At 39.1% G+C, this 16,732-nt stretch overlaps 1 long non-coding RNA gene across 1 annotated transcript in view; it reads left to right on the forward strand.

Annotated features, from left to right (window-relative positions):
- LOC135305036 (uncharacterized) overlaps window positions 1-16,732 on the forward strand; it is a 112,565-nt gene that overhangs the window by 50,879 nt on the left and 44,954 nt on the right. The window contains exons 4-5 of the long non-coding RNA XR_010366302.1: window positions 12,400-12,550; window positions 13,503-13,586. This is a non-coding gene — a long non-coding RNA (uncharacterized LOC135305036). The remainder of the gene's footprint in view (window positions 1-12,399; window positions 12,551-13,502; window positions 13,587-16,732) is intronic.

Genomic DNA, 16,732 nt, shown 5'->3' on the forward strand with positions numbered 1-16,732 from the left:
ATATTCCCTCCTGGGATAAAAGTGCTTTTGCAGATACAGACTGCTCAAAGGAGATAGGAAATTGGAAAATGGACATTTCTTCCAGGAAAACATTCAAGTGATCGCTTTGTCTTTTAAGGTTTCTTTTTTTTCATCCTGAATTAAGATAAAAAGCAAGAGTTTCTCTTGGGGTAAAAACTCTGTTTTAGGAGAACCAGACTGAATTTTTTGGTGCTTCTTTCGCTGCTAACAGGCAATACCTGGGAATGGTTTTATTTCTCAAATTCCATTCATTTCTTTTATGCAAGTGCTTTTGACGTGCTGATATATTTCTTTCATAGTAATTTCGACCAGCTCGAATAGCCGGGGTGGGATGTAATTACGAATGTGAGTGAAAGATTGCAATGACTCATTTCACTACAAAGAAGTCAATTTCAACTTGCTTGAACTGCGAGGGATCACGAAAATTTCAGAAAATTCCCTCTCCCCCCAAAAAAATCCCTTCTGCGAGTGGGGAAAACCGGCACTTATCATCATCGAGGAAAACCAGAAAAGTTTTGTCATCATTGAGCGGTGCACATTTCGTGCCGCCGGATGCCCGCGAGTGCCCGGGGTGCTGGGCTGGGCTGTGCTGGGCTGTGCTATGCTATCCTGCCCTGTCCTCTCCTGTCCACTCCTGCCCTGCCCTGTTCTGCCCTGTCCTGTCCTTTCCTGTCCTGCCCTCACCGCGGGTCTGCGGGGCTCGGTGCTGAGGGCAGCCGCCCTGAGGGGAGGCCAGGCCCACAGCACCCACAGCCCGGCCCGCTGAGACCTCGAGGAAAGCTCGTGCGCCCTAAGAAAGGGAGAAAGGCCGCAAAGGTGCTGAGCAGCCAGGAGAAAAATGTGGAAAACAGCCCTGCGACCCCGGGGTCAGGGCAGGAGGGGAGCAGGAGGCAAACCAAGCTCCGGAGCAGAGATCCACGAATTGGATGGGAGCTTCATAATGCAGGCAGCAGGTTCCCTCAAGTCTCTCCGATAAGGTGATGTAAAATTCTTTCTAGAGCTTGCTTGTTATAAGCCATGGCAAAAAAATATCTCAGGCACGTGTTTTTCTGAAGGAAATAGTGTGTGTTCTTGTCTGAATCTTTTCACATATGTGTTTTTGTATTTTAAATCTTCTGAAACAAACAAAAAAGTGTGGTTGCCTAGGAGACAGAGAATATACAAGTATTAATGATATTTCATTGTGGAACTGGGTCATTCACTTTTTGGTCATAATTCTTAAAGCATTGGGAGTCTGATGAGACAGTCATCATCCACAGCAAGCATTGCAACAAAATCTCTACAAGGAGTTTTTCCATAAGGTGAATTCACTTCCAGTGAGGCCACGGGGAGAGAGGGCCCAGCCATGGACCACCGGCTGCAGTGAAATCACAAAGCAGGGCCCAGCGCTAGAAGTGTTTTCCTTAGTTGCAGTTTCTGCTCACTGGCCTGAGCACAGACAGCCCTCAGCCTCCTCTTATCCTGTTTGCTTTTCCAAAGGTAGTGTGATACTTAATTAGCTACAGTTTGTCTATTCTTGTAGTGAAAAACAAATATTTGCAATTTACTTTGTGTAGTACAGTATGTTAGAAGTGATACAGCCTAAGCAAATGTCAATGCAAATGGTTTTTATAAATTTCCACATGCAGCTCCTGCAGAATTGAACATGACCTGGGTGCTGAGGGGTCCCTTCTGCAGCCTAGAGATGGGACAGAGCTGTGCTGTTTCTAGCTTGCTTCAGGAAGCTTGCTCCAACTTCCCAGGCTGTTCATCAGTCAGCAGGGTTTGACTATCTGCCTCTTCCCTGATCAGGTCAAGTAAACTACTTATGGAGTAGATGGCCCAAACAAATAACTTTTAAGCATGATAGTGTGTTCAAAGTATCACAAAATAATAAGCTACTTTCTCGCCTTGCAAAGTTTCCTATTTATTTCCTGTGTGCAGTTACAATATTAAAATCCATGTTATTATTCACCTGAGTGTATGCTGTTTGACATAAACAGGGATTGCAGAATCAGGTCCTCATCTGAATTATTGAGAAAATAAATTGTATAAATCAGGGACTAAATCAATTACAGTCACTGGAGATGGAATAAAATAGTTTCTGTTTTTCAATATATAAAGAGTTCTTTTCCCTTTAATTAGACTTTACAGCTCTTTCTTGTACCCTTGACAATTTAAGTGAACTTATCCAAACTGAGATCTCATTAGATTTTAATTTTGTGGTGAGAGCATAATTAAGATAGGCCATCAGACAGCCCTAAAAACACAATCCTTTTTACCCCAGTACTTGGAGTTCATAAAGACATGTAGTCCCTAAATGTTGCACCACAAATTAGTCTGGGTTGGATGCTTAAGCAGAGAAAAGGTTTGCTGTGCTAATACGCAGTCATAAGAAATTGCTCTTCAAACATTCTGGTTTTAGACTGCAGCTGGCAGTTCATCTTCATCTGCAACCTACCATTTTCGAAAACCTACTGGGTTTTTGATCAGTCAGGGACATGATGCAGTTCTGTGTCACATAACCCGAGGCATTTTCACACGCCTCTGCAGGGTACACCAGTTGATTGCAACTTGTAAATTCACCATTTAGGCAAACTGTTATGTAATTGCAGGAAGATGTCTAATCTCCCTTTGCCCTAAGCAGTCACACATGGCTGGATTCTTGGTGGCTGCAAAACAGTTATTGAAGGCTGTGGAAATTGTGCTGCTCTACCAGCTGAGGACCAGCCCAACACACACGTGGGAATCATAAAACCTCTGCTATGGTTTCTGATATTTTCTGCTACTTTGATGTTTTGTCCTTCTAGATGCCTTTACAGTAGCTTCTGATTTGTATTGTCTGGGTGCAAACAATTGAGCTTTTTTATCAGCTTACATGTACAGATACGTGTTCAAAAGTAATTCTTGCTCTCTGCAGTAGGAAACCAAGGAAAGATGTAGGAAGCCCTTTGTTTTTTGGCAGATGTACCTGCAGAAAGTGGGGTGGGCAGAGCTCTGGCTGCTGCTGAGACTGAGCTGGTTTATCAGGATGCCAGTGATGGCTCCTGAAGCACTGGGGGGTGAATGGGCTCCAGTGTCACACCCCGGCCAAACATTGTTACCTCAGTGGCTCAGGTGTGCACAGAGACTGCAGTGCTGCTGCTTCCCCTGTCAGTCCAGTGAACTGAGTGGGGCTGAAGGATTTTTCCCACCTCCACTGCAGCTTAGGTGTAGACAAGAGCAGAATGTGCTGCCCACAACCATTAGTGTCTGTAGGACCTGGAGTTTGGGACAAGAGACACCTGAAAGGCCAGTGGGTGACCTGGCTACCTGAAGGAGTTGGAGAGTATACAGTGGTGTTTTGAGCTTAAATGAGATAAAGGAATTGAGGGTGCAACACAAGTGTGTCAAAAATAATCTGAACGTGGCTGAAGGGTTTAAGATTGGCATTCACTTGAACTGGTAGTATCTTATTTTGCTACTCTTAGAGGATATCACTCAGTGAGAGTAGAATTGCAGCAGTTAAATGGATGGCAAGTGTTAACACTTGTAAGGCCTTTTATTCTGCTCATTTCTGCTTTTATTCTGCTTTTTTTTTTCCACCTGTTAGATTTGAAGTCTTTTTTTGACTACTGAGCAGTAACCCAATGCAGGTCTGTGCATCATTTTGTTGATCCTTCTAGAAATAAAAGAAAGGAATTTATGTAATCTTTAAGTAAAGAAATTTTCACACTATAGATGTTGCTATATCTTGAGCTCCTACTAAAACAGCACTGAATAATAAGCACTGTATATTAGTATATATAAAATTTGCTATCCATTCTCATTTAATCATAAGTATTAAATATCTATTTGGAATAGAAAGGATATTTATTGCAATGTGAATATTATGCAGGTGATTTTTTTAAGTTTTAGAGAAAGCATTATTTGGATGAAGCAATTATTTTATTAAATAATATGTTGTTTTATTTCCGTTACTATTCAGTTAAAGAATTTGTATGTTAATTGACACAAATTCTTTATCACAAACAGCAATGTAAGAAATGCAGTGTAGTTTGGGGTTGCATTGTAGAAATGCGTCTCTGAGAAACAAATAGACCCGCGGCCTGTGCTCCCACCAGGGGGCAGGACGAGACAAAAATTAAGGAGTGTCAAGGGGACAAACCCAACAGCCCTGCTCCCAATTCCACCCCAGCCTCAATTTTTGCAAAGGCACGGGCTCTGCAGCTGTACGGCTATCTAAGTGAAAGCAAGTATTATGGTTTTTGTTTGCTTTTTTTTTTTTTTTTGGAAGGGGGGTTATGTAAACAATGCTTGGGTACAGTTTTAGTGAACATAGACATCACTGCTTCTGAGGTACTGTATGTCCACAGAAACAGAACTCCTATGGTGTGTTTACTGAAGCACTTTTTAACTATATAGAGCTATATAATAAATCTCTTTCACATCTTGTAAAACAGTTGTTCTTTAAATCCCCTCTGCAGTATTGTAGCTATCATTTTTCTTAAACAAAATTGGAAGATAGACTCTGCAATTCAAGACTGTAGCATTATATTGTTCTTTGTAAAAACAACATAGGAGGAGCCTGAGGCTTAGCATATGCCCAATTACAGGAGGAATCTGATGTTGTAAGTGCTCCTTGTGTCCAGGAATAATGCAGAAGGCAGCCTATTTTCTAAGATATTGCAGTGACCCACTTGTGCTCTGATGGGAGGAGATCACTGACTGAAGGCTGTTTAGCCCAGCCATAAGTCGTGCATAGCTAGGAGGAGCAAAACCCAACGCAAAACCTAGGTTTGTTCATGGAAGTGGAAGTGCTTGTAACAAATTCTGTTCATAATTAATTATAGCCTAATCCCAGATGATTCGAGGGCTCATCTCAGAGCAGGAAGTAGGTGAGAGACTTTTTAGTAATTACACCACAAAATTTAATATCTGGTAAAGAGGAGAATCATCTGAGACTAGAAATGTGTCATCTAGTTACCAAGCCATTCCAAACCCACAGCTGAGGTGGGAAGCCTGTAGCAGGTACCTGTGAGTTACTAACAGTCATGATTTTACATGTAAATTATCAGAGGTGCAAATTGTGATGCACCAGCAACTGTGTTGATAGGAAGTGAGTTTTCATCCCTCCTAGCTTTGGCAGTGAAAAAGCAACTTAAAATTGACAATACGTGTAGCTTTGCTGAAGGAAAGGCTTAAGGAATGTGTTTTACCTGTTACCAGCAAGCAGTGCCCCCTTTGTTTAAGAGAAAGAGATTTTCTTTATGACATGTAATTAAAGACTCAACTTGAGTATCTCTGGAGTTTTTATTTTTAATTTAAACTTTATGTTTCACTGTTGCATTTGGCTTGAGAGGTAAGTTATTCAGGTAGGTCAGCTGTGTCAAGCAGGTATTTAGAATAAATGCAAACAGATGTGGAAGGTCTGAATGCTCAGAGGGGTAAATAACTGCGGGGAAGCTGATATTTATTTTTTTAAAATTTATTTCTTACCTATCACTTCTGAATTGAAACTGTGAATCTCAGCACTGTGCTCTGCCCTGTCGAAACCTAAACAACAGCTTTGGGTGCTGGTGGGTTGTATTGATGAAAGTATTTACTGGAAATGACCACAGTGCAGGAGTCAAGTTGCACCTCTGCCACAATGACATATTTGTGATCATCTGCCAGTTCTCTTGCATGTTTTTTCCATGTATCCTTGGGATGATTTTCTCATTTCATAACTCAGAACTAAAATAAAAAAAAATTAAAAGTCCAGAGCCTGGAATGCTTCACATACTTTTAAGTGTACACAGACTCACAAAGGCTGAGTAGGACCCAGCACCCAGCCCAATCCTCTTCTCAGAGCATAATCCATACTGAGTTCAAAGTAGGTTCCTCAGGTTTTTGAGGCCTCCAGTTCTGGAGACTTCTTGGGCTCCCTGGACAACACATTCTACTGCTTCCTGTTCTGTCACTGTCAAAAACTATTTTCCTAATCAAGTCAGAACCTTCCATTTTAGTTCATGATAAAAAAATAAAAGGCACAGAGAAGTTAAGCAGTGTACATAATGTTAAATACTTAAGTAGCATCTTAAGTAGTTAAAGAGAGAATTCTGACAGAGCTGGGATATGAGAAAAATCTGAAAAAATAGCCCCCTTCAGAATATTTTAGATTGAAAACAAGAAATAACTTTTCTAATCTTGATACTCTTTTTCTTCTAACTACAGGAAATAAAAAGCTGTCAAACATGAGTTTAAAAGGAATCTGGATTTCAGTAGCTGTTGGAAGATTTCTTATGATGAATTAGCTTCTATCCGATATTTTTCTAAATTTCATTGGATCAAAACGTTTTAAGAGTCTTGGCTTCTCAAGTATTTTCCCATCTTTTTTGATATAGAGAGAAGCCTTAAAGGATGATTACAGCTAAGGGCTTATATTATAGTAGGCAACATTTCCTCAAAGAAATCTTTGCTTTAGAGCAGTGACTTGAGTGACTTGAGGCATGAGTTGTTACTTTTAATCGTAGTGTTGATACTACTATGAACTGTATGAATTCTTCCAATGAGAACAAATATAGAGGAAAGAATCTAAGAGAGTATAGGTAATCTGATGTGTTTTAATGAAGAAAAACCTCATAGCACTCAAAACTTGTGTGAGGATAAACCAGATCCTACAGGAGGAATGTGGAGGGCAAAAGCAGCTCCAAAATTACCTGTAACACAGATAAGAATAGCTATTTGGATTTATTTTTGCTCTCAATGGCTGTTATTTTTATACTGCAAAGAAAAAAAAAAGAGCAGGGATTACTCTTTCTCCTTAGGTGCTTGTGTTTGAATTTTGATTTGATGCTTTGTCTCACTTCCTTTGTCCCCTAAACTACAGGCAGGTTGCACAAGCTCAGTCAAAGAAGAGAAATTCTCAGTTTCTTCTCATAACTCTAGACTAATCTTGGAGTCAGGAGGCCCTTATAATTTGGGGCCAGTCATCTGCAGCTTCAGTGGACAAAGGGAGCAGTACAGGCTGTACAGTTTGCAAGGAGGACCTGAAGCCTTGGTGTTCCTGTGGCCAGCAGGAGAGGGAGGGAGTACTGCACTCCTACAACATACAGGGACCCTCCTGAACTGGAAGGTCATGAGGGAACAGAATTTGGTACATTTCCAGATTATCCATACTAAGTCCTCATGTTGAGCATTACTTTTCATGGTTTGGAAGCTAGCTGATTCTCACTGTTTAGGAATTGGCATCAAGGTCTGAAGAGCAGATTTGCACTTGGCAAGACCACAGCGCACTCCCCTGTGCTCAGTTCCTCCCTTTGTGGTCTGATGTGGCTGTGTCAGAGCCTATCAGCTGTGATGTCACATATATCTACTACTTCTCAGCTTCATCAAGTTGTGAATACAACACTCTTCATTAAATACCTAATGATATTACCATACACCTCTTCACACCTTATGACTTAGGCAGAATGTTTCCTTTTGTGAAAAAAGTGCCATGTGGATGCAATGTATGGTTTCCTTGGGACAAAGGGGAGTACAGGATATAAAAATACTCTATAGATGCATACATATTGTGGAGTAGGGATCTCCTTTATTTTTTCCCTCCTTTATCTTTCATTTCTTTTATAATTTTAGTTTTGTGTGTAACAAATTTTATAGAATAAATGTATTTAATATTGGTTTAACTGAGAAAATGTAGAGGATAAAATAAAAGACATAAATCCAACAGAAAGGCTATAGATATCTTCTTGGCTTGCAGATATCTTCTTCAGTGCTGTTTCCATGGAAATTATTTATAGTGCCTGGAGGGAGTGAAGTGCAGGTCACAGATCTGCAGAGCTACAGTAGGCTTTCAGCCCAGTTAGGCAGAAGCTGACAACAACAAATGGGCATGTCTTTGAATGGAGCTCTTCTGCTTTCAGAGGAAAATGTAATCTCTTATAAAATTGTGGCTTTGAGAGAAAAATATTAATCTCTATGGCAGTTTGGGGTGAAATTGGAACCAAGGGCTGTTGGTTTTCATTATGAAAACAGATTCAAACTCTCTTCTTCACTTTCCCCTCCCCCCATTGCTTGAAGTCATTAAGGGCTTCATCACATTTATTAGAGCAGAATTCTAAGTACCATTTCAGATTACCACTGTATATTCCAGTTTGGCTAAGTATTTTGCTTCTTGAATGTCTACCTGGGATATGCTCAAACAGAGCACAATAGACAGATTTGGTAAATGATAAGGCTATTCTGCATATTCTGTATTTTATTTACATAAAAATACATTTTATATAAAAGATTAAACGTCTATGGAACATTTTATATATTGTATTTATGTATATTGCACATATGTCTATTTTTTCTTCTCAAAGACTTACAAAAATATGTTATATAACAATTTATGTGACAGCCTTTTGTGAAAATTAATGCTTTGTACAAAGATTTTTTAAAGAAGGATATGCAGATATATGGATTACAGTTTGAATTAAGAGTATCACTCTTGTTTTGTCACAGATTATTTGGCAGTATTCTCTTTAAGAATTTTGAAACCAAAATAATTTTTTATCCTCTTAATTAACTATATTTTTATTAGTAATTTGTTTCTTCATCTCTTTCTTCCTAATTTATTAGAGAACAAGGAACATTCTCTATTCTCTTAAAGATTAGGGTATGCCTAGGCTCTCTGTGAAACAGTAAATATAGCTATTTCCTGTGTAAATAGCTATAGCATACAAGTGTGTGACCAGGCACTGTTTTTTTCCATTTTGCTGGAGAAATGAAGGATGTTCAATATACAAGCAAGTCACTTCAGAATGACTTCATCTATATTTCAGGAAAATAATAAATTCAGGAGGAAGGTAGTGAAATGGAATGTCCTGATAATTATTTTTTTTTAGGATGGTAAATATTTGCACTGTGAATGTTACTGTTTCTCATTTGACTGCTCTCACTCACCTTTGAACTCCTGTAGATACTGTTGTACTGTGTTTCCCGCAGTTCCTTCAAAATACAAATGACAGAATATTGCTGATCACAGTTGATACACTTTAGTGTAACTTCTTAGCCAAATGAACTGGGGAAGTCAGGAGATAATGAAGGTATTGAAGCAGGCCATGTCTGCTGGTTGTATTAAGCAAGTAACTTCTGTGATGTCCTAAATGCAGTGAGAGGACTCATTGCAGCAGATGAATTACAGAATGGGTGTGAATGGAATGGACCACAGTGGGTCCTGTGGTCCAGCCTCCCTGCTCAAAGTGATCCTGGAGCTCTTGGCACAGGGCTGTGTCAAACCATTCTGGAATTCAGGGAGACTCCACACCCGCTCTGGTCAGTCGGTTCCAGCACATGGTCAGCTGCACAGTGAAGTTCTTCCTCATGCTCAGGTGGAATTCCCTGTGCATCAGTTCCTGCCCATTGCCTCTGGTCCTGCTGCCCAGCCCCACCGAGCAGAGCCCGGTCCGTGCTCTGACACCTCCCTGCAGAGAGACATTGATGAGGTTCCCTCTCAGTCATGTCTTCCTTGCTGAACAGCCTCAGCTCCCTCAGCCTTTCCTGCTGAAATGCTCCAGTCCCTTTTTTCCCTCTGCCAGACCCACTCCAGGAGCTCCCTGTCTGTTTTGTACTGGGGAGCCCAGAACTGGTCACAGCACTCCAGATGTGCCTCACTGGGAATGAGTAGACGGGCAGGATCACCTCCCTCAGCCTGGGGCAATGCTCCCCCTGACTGTCACAGAATAATATGAGCTCATGTAGTTTGTATGCCTTTCCTCAGTTTCTCAGAAGGAAAAGAAAGGATTGAAGTTAATTTCTATCCCAGTGTTGTGACAAGGTCTCTCTAATCCCGTCCCCACTTTGCAATATTTGTTAACTTTCTTTTTCATTTGGTAGATACTGTTAAAATTAGCACACAGTGTTTCTAACAGGTCAATTAGGTAGGCCACTTGACCACTCAGGTGTAAAAATTGTAGCAGTGTCTGCCGACTGGAGGTTAAATATTAACCACAACCTAGAAATTCAGCACTCACCTCATTAATCCATTCGAAACCATCTGTCATAAAAAGTTGCAATATGTGACACCACTTTTTCCCCCCTTTGGCATCTGCCAATTGCTTTTAATCTCAGGAACATGTGTTGTTAAATTCAATAATTTTGGTAGCTGTGCTTTTGTCAGTTTAGATATCTTGGCTGATATTTATTAAAATTGCTTTCATTAAAGTAGCTCAATTTGAAATCTCTTCTATATGACAGTAAACAATTCTTCCTTGGTGTCATTTCTCTTGTTGGGACAGACTGTTCTGAGCAGCAGTAGGCACAAAGCTGTTGTCCCTAGGAGATGCTCTGGGGGAAAAAAAAAGAGCAAAACAAACCCAGCCCATATGGTCCCTTCCTGTGCAAAACATGTTCAGATTCCTACAGTGGTATGGAGTAGGTATGGAAAAAATACCTTAAATATGCAGGAACAATCCCATGCATTGGGATCCATTGTGATCCTACAGGCATGGATGGGGTGTAGAGAGCAGTAGGACTTGTGAACCTTTCCTAACACGCAAGGTGAAAGGAAGATGGAGTACTGAAGTACATTCTGTAGTACTGAGGAGAGTAAATCTGTATCTGCTTCTAGGATATCCTGTTGTTACAGACTGAATGCCAGTCTCTATCTCTCTAATTATGGTCAGAAATTCAGCAGCTGATCATTTGTTTTTACCTGTGGTGGTGTTATGAAGATGTAGAATACCTAACTCTCAAAGACTTACTTTTACATTGGTGGAAATAACTGCTGTGAGCAAAAGCAAAAACTGATCCACCATCAAGGTTGTCTGAACAGGGCACACTTAGGCATCACAATACTCCTTGGCATGCAGTAGCCTGCTTAGATCCATGCTGATCCTTCTGCATAGCTATTAAAATAGTCTTTCTTTTTCATTACAATGAGCAAGATGGACTCCTTCACTCTTTGAGACATGTTCATTTATTACTTTTTCTCATTGTGAGTTGAAGCTCCTTTTTGGAAGTGAAGGCTTAAGACAATGACAGCCTTCTGAAAAATATGTTTTTTAAAGAGCATTAATCAGTAGTATTGGTTTTGCTGCAGGTCTTTTATATAGCCTTTTCCAGCACTGTAAGAAAATCTTTATTTTCTTTTGTAAATGGAAATAGAGATATTCTTTCTGTCTATATTTTGCCCTCAAATTGCCATGGATATAACTGCAGTAGTAGTTTCATAATTTCATGTTTATTTTTTGATCTACAAACATCCTGAATATATGCAGTCAGAACCCAGAGTGTATCTCACAAGAGGAGCTCTAAAATATAATTTCATAGGAATGTAAAAATATTTTAACCTTTGAGATACTTCTATTTTGATGGATCCCTATTCTTTCAATTATATAGCAACTGTATTTGTGTTTAAGTGTAATAATACTATAATAAAGCTGAGTGGTTTGAACTCCATTGTCAGGATGATGTTTTGCCATAGTACATCTTATTTATCTTACACTTTGCTGAGTAGTTTTTAATTGACAATTGGTTCACAAATAGGGTCTCAGTTTAGTAGCCATTGTCTGCTCTTCATTGGGAATAAGACAAATTGCCTGCTAGACATCAGTACACTGCTTAGCTGCACAGTAAGTGAGAAGGGCAAGTCTTCTCTGATGAAGAATTTGCAATGAATTGATTTGGGTTTGTTTTTTTCTTTCTGAGGTGCTAATGAAGCTTAGTAGTAAGAAAGACCAGATTGACAGTGATTAGTGCAAACTCCCACAGAGACCTATACCCACTTCAGAAAATTTTACTAGTCTAACCAACTTTCTTGGCTTTTATTTTCCATTTCATCAGATTAATATCTTTGTTCTATTTCACTAAACTGAAAAATGTACCAAAAAAGTAGGGTAAACACTTTCTTTTCAGCCAATGACTAGCCATGTTCTTATCAGCTAAGCAAAATACAACTCATTAATGCTTCTAGACTTAGTTTTGCACACTACAGTCCTTTTTTAAAAATTATTTTTATTTAGGCAAGCAGGCAGAGTGAGTCTTCTGAAATACATCTAACAGAGATTACTTTATAAATTAATTTAACAGAGTTGTCCCAGATTTGTTAAGGACTCTAAGATGGACGTCCCTGATGAAATATTCAGGAGAGATTTGTTGCTCTGTGAAGTTCTGTGCTAGTCATTACCTGCTAGTGTGGTAGCTCTACTGAGACGTAAAAGATACGTTATATGAGATTTTCATGTAGCACTTCAGCTTCACTACTCTTTCTCTAGAGCTTATTTCACAGCAGCTTGTGCAGAACCATTTTGAATAAATATCTACTTCTGTGTTTGCATAGCCAATTCATATGAGCATGAATGAGAAGAAATTATAATTTTTCTGCTGGTTACTGCACTTGTGAGGAGTACTTGTTTCTATCATAATTATTTTCTTTTTTTTTTGTCTCTATAGGATTTTAAAGTATCAGTTCAGCAGCTTGTACACATGAGCAAGATGATATATCGTGTGCACTCTGAATAATTCTAGGCAAATAAATATTCAGATATCTTTGCAGAAAGGTGCTTCTGAGAGGAAGAGCACCTGGTGTCTGAAGTGACCACAGGTAATGCAGTTTCATGGATGTGTCAGTTGCCTGTTGTCCAATTGGCACACAAAGCTTGAATTTTCTATTACAGTTCCACGATAATTATACAGCTCCCTGACATGAATGCACTTGGTCAGTCCCAAGAGAGATTATGTTTGCTGTTGAAATCTAATGCAGTCAGTTGCTCTTGGATTATGTTATTTATCTGTCACTGAAGGCATGGGAGAAAAATTGCAGATAAGTTATGCAACTGCCTTCATCTCAGGTCTGTAATAGTAATTACACATGGGAGTACATGAAGCAGAATGATTAATTTTTCTTGTTATGACTCAAGCCTCACTCTGAACTTGTGCTAGGGACTGTTTTCCATGAGCTATCTTCAAATGGGTGTCTGGTAAATAGTTATTTGGGCTGGGATGGCAAAAGTGACCATCTGTGATGCTACATGGAAGCACTCCTTTGGGTGAAGTTGGCTCTGCAGGCAGCTGTGTCTTGGTTGTACTGATCTAGTGACCTAACTAAGATCAGGAGAATTTTTTGCCTTTTGAATTACGATAGAGTATTTCAATTGGAGAGGACCTATAATTATGATCTTATCTAAATGCCTGGCCAGCTGAGGACTGACCAAGGGTCAAATCTTGCTATTAAGGGCATGGTCCAAATTCTTAGATGTTGACAGGCTTGATGCAGCAACCACCTCTCTGTGAAACCTGAGCCAGTGCAAGACCACCCTCTCAGTAAAAAAATGCTCCTTAATGTCCACCCTAAACCTCCCCTGGCACAGCTTTCAGCCATTCCCGTGTGTTTGTCACTGAATACCAGGAAGAAGAGATCAGCACCTTCCCCTTCACTTCCCCTCCTCAGGAAGCTGTACAGGGCAATGAGGTCACCCTTCAGCCTCCTTTTCTCCAAACTAGACAAGCCCAAAGTCCTCTGCTGCTCTCATAGAACGTTCCTGCCCTTTCTGCAGCTTTGTTGCCTTACTCTGGATGCATTTGAGCACCTTCACATCCTCCTGAAATGGTGGAGCCCAAAGCTGCACACAGAACTCCAGGTGAGATTGTACCAAAGCTAAACATAGTTGGAGAATCGCCTTTCTTAACAGACTGACTTGTGTATGGAGAAGAAATCTTTGCCATTATAGCATCTTATTGCAATGATTAAGTTAAGGCATATCTAGTCAAATCTCAAAGCCTGGTTAGATATCAGCTCAGACCAGGTTGCTTAGGGCTTTGTTCAGTCTTGAAAATTTTCATGAAGGGAGATGGCACAGGGGGGTGCCTGCTTTATTACCTGATGGCTTCACAGAGGGAAAGTCCCTCTTCACAACCAGCCTGAACCTCTCTTGTTCCAGTTTATCCCCACCACCTCACACTCTCCTGCTATGCACCCGTGTAAAGTCCTGGCTCTACCTCCTCCAGGATCTGCTTGCAGGCCCTTGAAGTTTGCCAGTGAACTGGAAGATGTTTGAAACACTGTTTGTTTATTCCACCTGTGTCTCTCCTGAATGTTACATAATAGGATGTGAAACAGCATTTACATTGAACAAGATGCATTAAAGAATCTCTGAGTATTTTTTACTTTTAAATCTCAAGCTTTCATAAATTCAGATTTTATGGTAGAAATAAGCAATGCAGTATTTTTTTTCTTTAAGCTCCTGAGTGTGTGTGAAAGAAATGAGAAATAAATAAGGAAAAAACCCAAACCACAACAAAAAACAAAACCAAACAAAACCAAAACAAAACCAAAGATTAAAATGTAAATTTTTATTTTGCTTGAGAGGATATTGGCAAAATGCTTCTCATAACAGAGATATTGTGTTCACAACCAATGAAGTTGGTTAATGCTTCTGCTTCACATTGGATGTACCTGAATATAAGGGTGACTTTAAAATTAGGATCTCAAGTATAGGAAAGTAAGGATTGTTTTGTAGTTATTTACATTTTAACTCTCTAGATCTGTTTGTTCCTCAGTAAAAAATATACAGTTAAATAAGGAATAACGCTAATTCCAGTGTTGAAGTGTTTATATCTTTGTTTATAAAGATATAAAGCAGTGAAAGCAGAGTGAGACAAATTATTTTGTGTCACACACCAGTGGCTGACTTCCTACATCTGTTATTAATGAATTGCAACTGTTTATATCAGCACTAGGTGTGGTATTAAGAATTTTTGAATTTATTTAGTAAATCAGTATCTGTTGGATGAGTTTGGTATATAGCTTAACATAAACTAAACAAAAATATGAAATTGTGGGAAAGTAAAATACTGACATGTATACCCTACTCTGATACATTTTAATGTGGATTTGAATCTTAGATCTTAAGCTTAACCTACAGCAGAATCTGGCTGATTTGCTCACAACCTTTCCCCCCACAAAGTGATACGTGCACTGTGACCATGTTTACTTGAGAATGCTGAAGTGTGTGCAGTAAGTACAGTAGTCTTTGAACATTTGTGAGTTCAATGGAAAAACCTAAAGATTCAACATTTAAAAAAGATTAACAAATTGTTTTCACACAAGGGCACAGCAGGTGCCTCACTGTCCCCATCTACTAATTCAAATGTTTATGTGTGATACTGAACACATAAACAAGTTGGGCCATTATTTGATTTGTGCACAGGAGTTCATTTATTGTATACACACACCAAAAGACTAGAGCAATACAAACAGAGAAGATGTGTGTCAAACAGCCCTCACCCTCTTAATCATTTCAGTGGAAGTAAAAATGGGGGGCTGAAAGATGCTCTCACTTCTTAGCAGCTGGGCTTAGACCTGGATGCTGATTGTTTAGATGTCCTTGAATGGAGGTTTTCCTTCCAGTGTTCAGCTGGCTGCAATTATATTTCTATCATCTTTATTTTTAATATATGCTGATTTTTAATTTTTAAAAAATCTTACTAAAAATGAAAGCAGAGGCAAGGAAAAACATCTGCTGTAGAAAATATTCTGAACTGCATTTTAGAGAGCTTATGAATACTGTAGGCTTAACACTTGCACAAAACTGTGTGGGTGGCACACTGTCAAGTGCAGACAGTGGTGGGAGACTCCAGTATGGAAATCTTTTTTTAATGGTTGTGAAAAGATCAAAGAAAAATTGGTTGGAGGAAAAGGCTTGATTTGGAGGGAGAAAATATCATATTGGACACAAATTAAATTACTGTATGGATTTGGACAGATATGACATGATTAAAAATCCATGTAGTTAATCCACCAAGTTTTTAATAGAGCGCATTACCATCACATAGGAAAATTCCTGTTGAGAACTTTGGGCTGATTAAGTATTAACCTATGGATAGCAGGGATTTGGCTTTTATTTCTAAAATCTAGATTTCTCATGCTATTCAATGATCCAGGAAGGATTTGAAAATTCAGCCATGCTTTTTCCTCAGTAGTGAGCCCACGTGTTTTCTGATGCTGTTGTCATTTTCAGCTCTTTCATTAGTGCTTCTACCTGGCTTTAGCGTTGCTATGTCTACCAGCTGGGTCTCAGGATATAATAACAGAAAGTGAGAAACGGATGATTGGGCTGAACAAAATAAATATGAGTCTGACAGAATGTAAAAGATTGCACTTGTTACCAGAACATTCTTCTGATTTCCAATATAAATGCCAGCTAATATGTGTGTTTCATAGACCTGCCTGCCAAATATGTTGGACTTGGAAAATAAATTTGCCTGCCAGTTGCTGCATACTTAGCCTGCCTGTCATTATCTCTCTCAGCTTGTTTTTTTTCTCCAGTGATTGTGCATTTTACAGAAGTACAAAAGACAAGCAATTTAAAAGGCTTTTTGTGTATAAGATACTCTACAGGCAGCTTACCTGCTGGAAATGAAGTGATTTTGGGTGACAATTTTCTTCCCTGCATATAACATTTATGCCACAAAAGTCATGATTATGGAGATAGAGTTCTTATTTACTGATGCATTAATTAGAGTGAATAAAAGAATAATTTTGTATATGGTTTAAAGAAAGCCAAGCAATTTTTAATGAAAACAGTTTCTTTAAAGCAGGGCAGGAAATTATTTTTTCTATCCCTATTCTATTCACTAAATACCTTCTTTCTCATAATGAAATATGGACCTTTTAAAACATTAATGAACTTATATTGTGGAAAAATGCAGTCAGGGAACTTGAAACATCTAATTGAAATGACTTTGAATTATTGAATTTATTTCTTATCCTCATTTCATATGCTAA

The sequence above is a fragment of the Passer domesticus genome, chromosome 7 (assembly GCF_036417665.1).
Source record: "Passer domesticus isolate bPasDom1 chromosome 7, bPasDom1.hap1, whole genome shotgun sequence".
Taxonomy (NCBI): Eukaryota; Metazoa; Chordata; class Aves; order Passeriformes; family Passeridae; genus Passer; species Passer domesticus.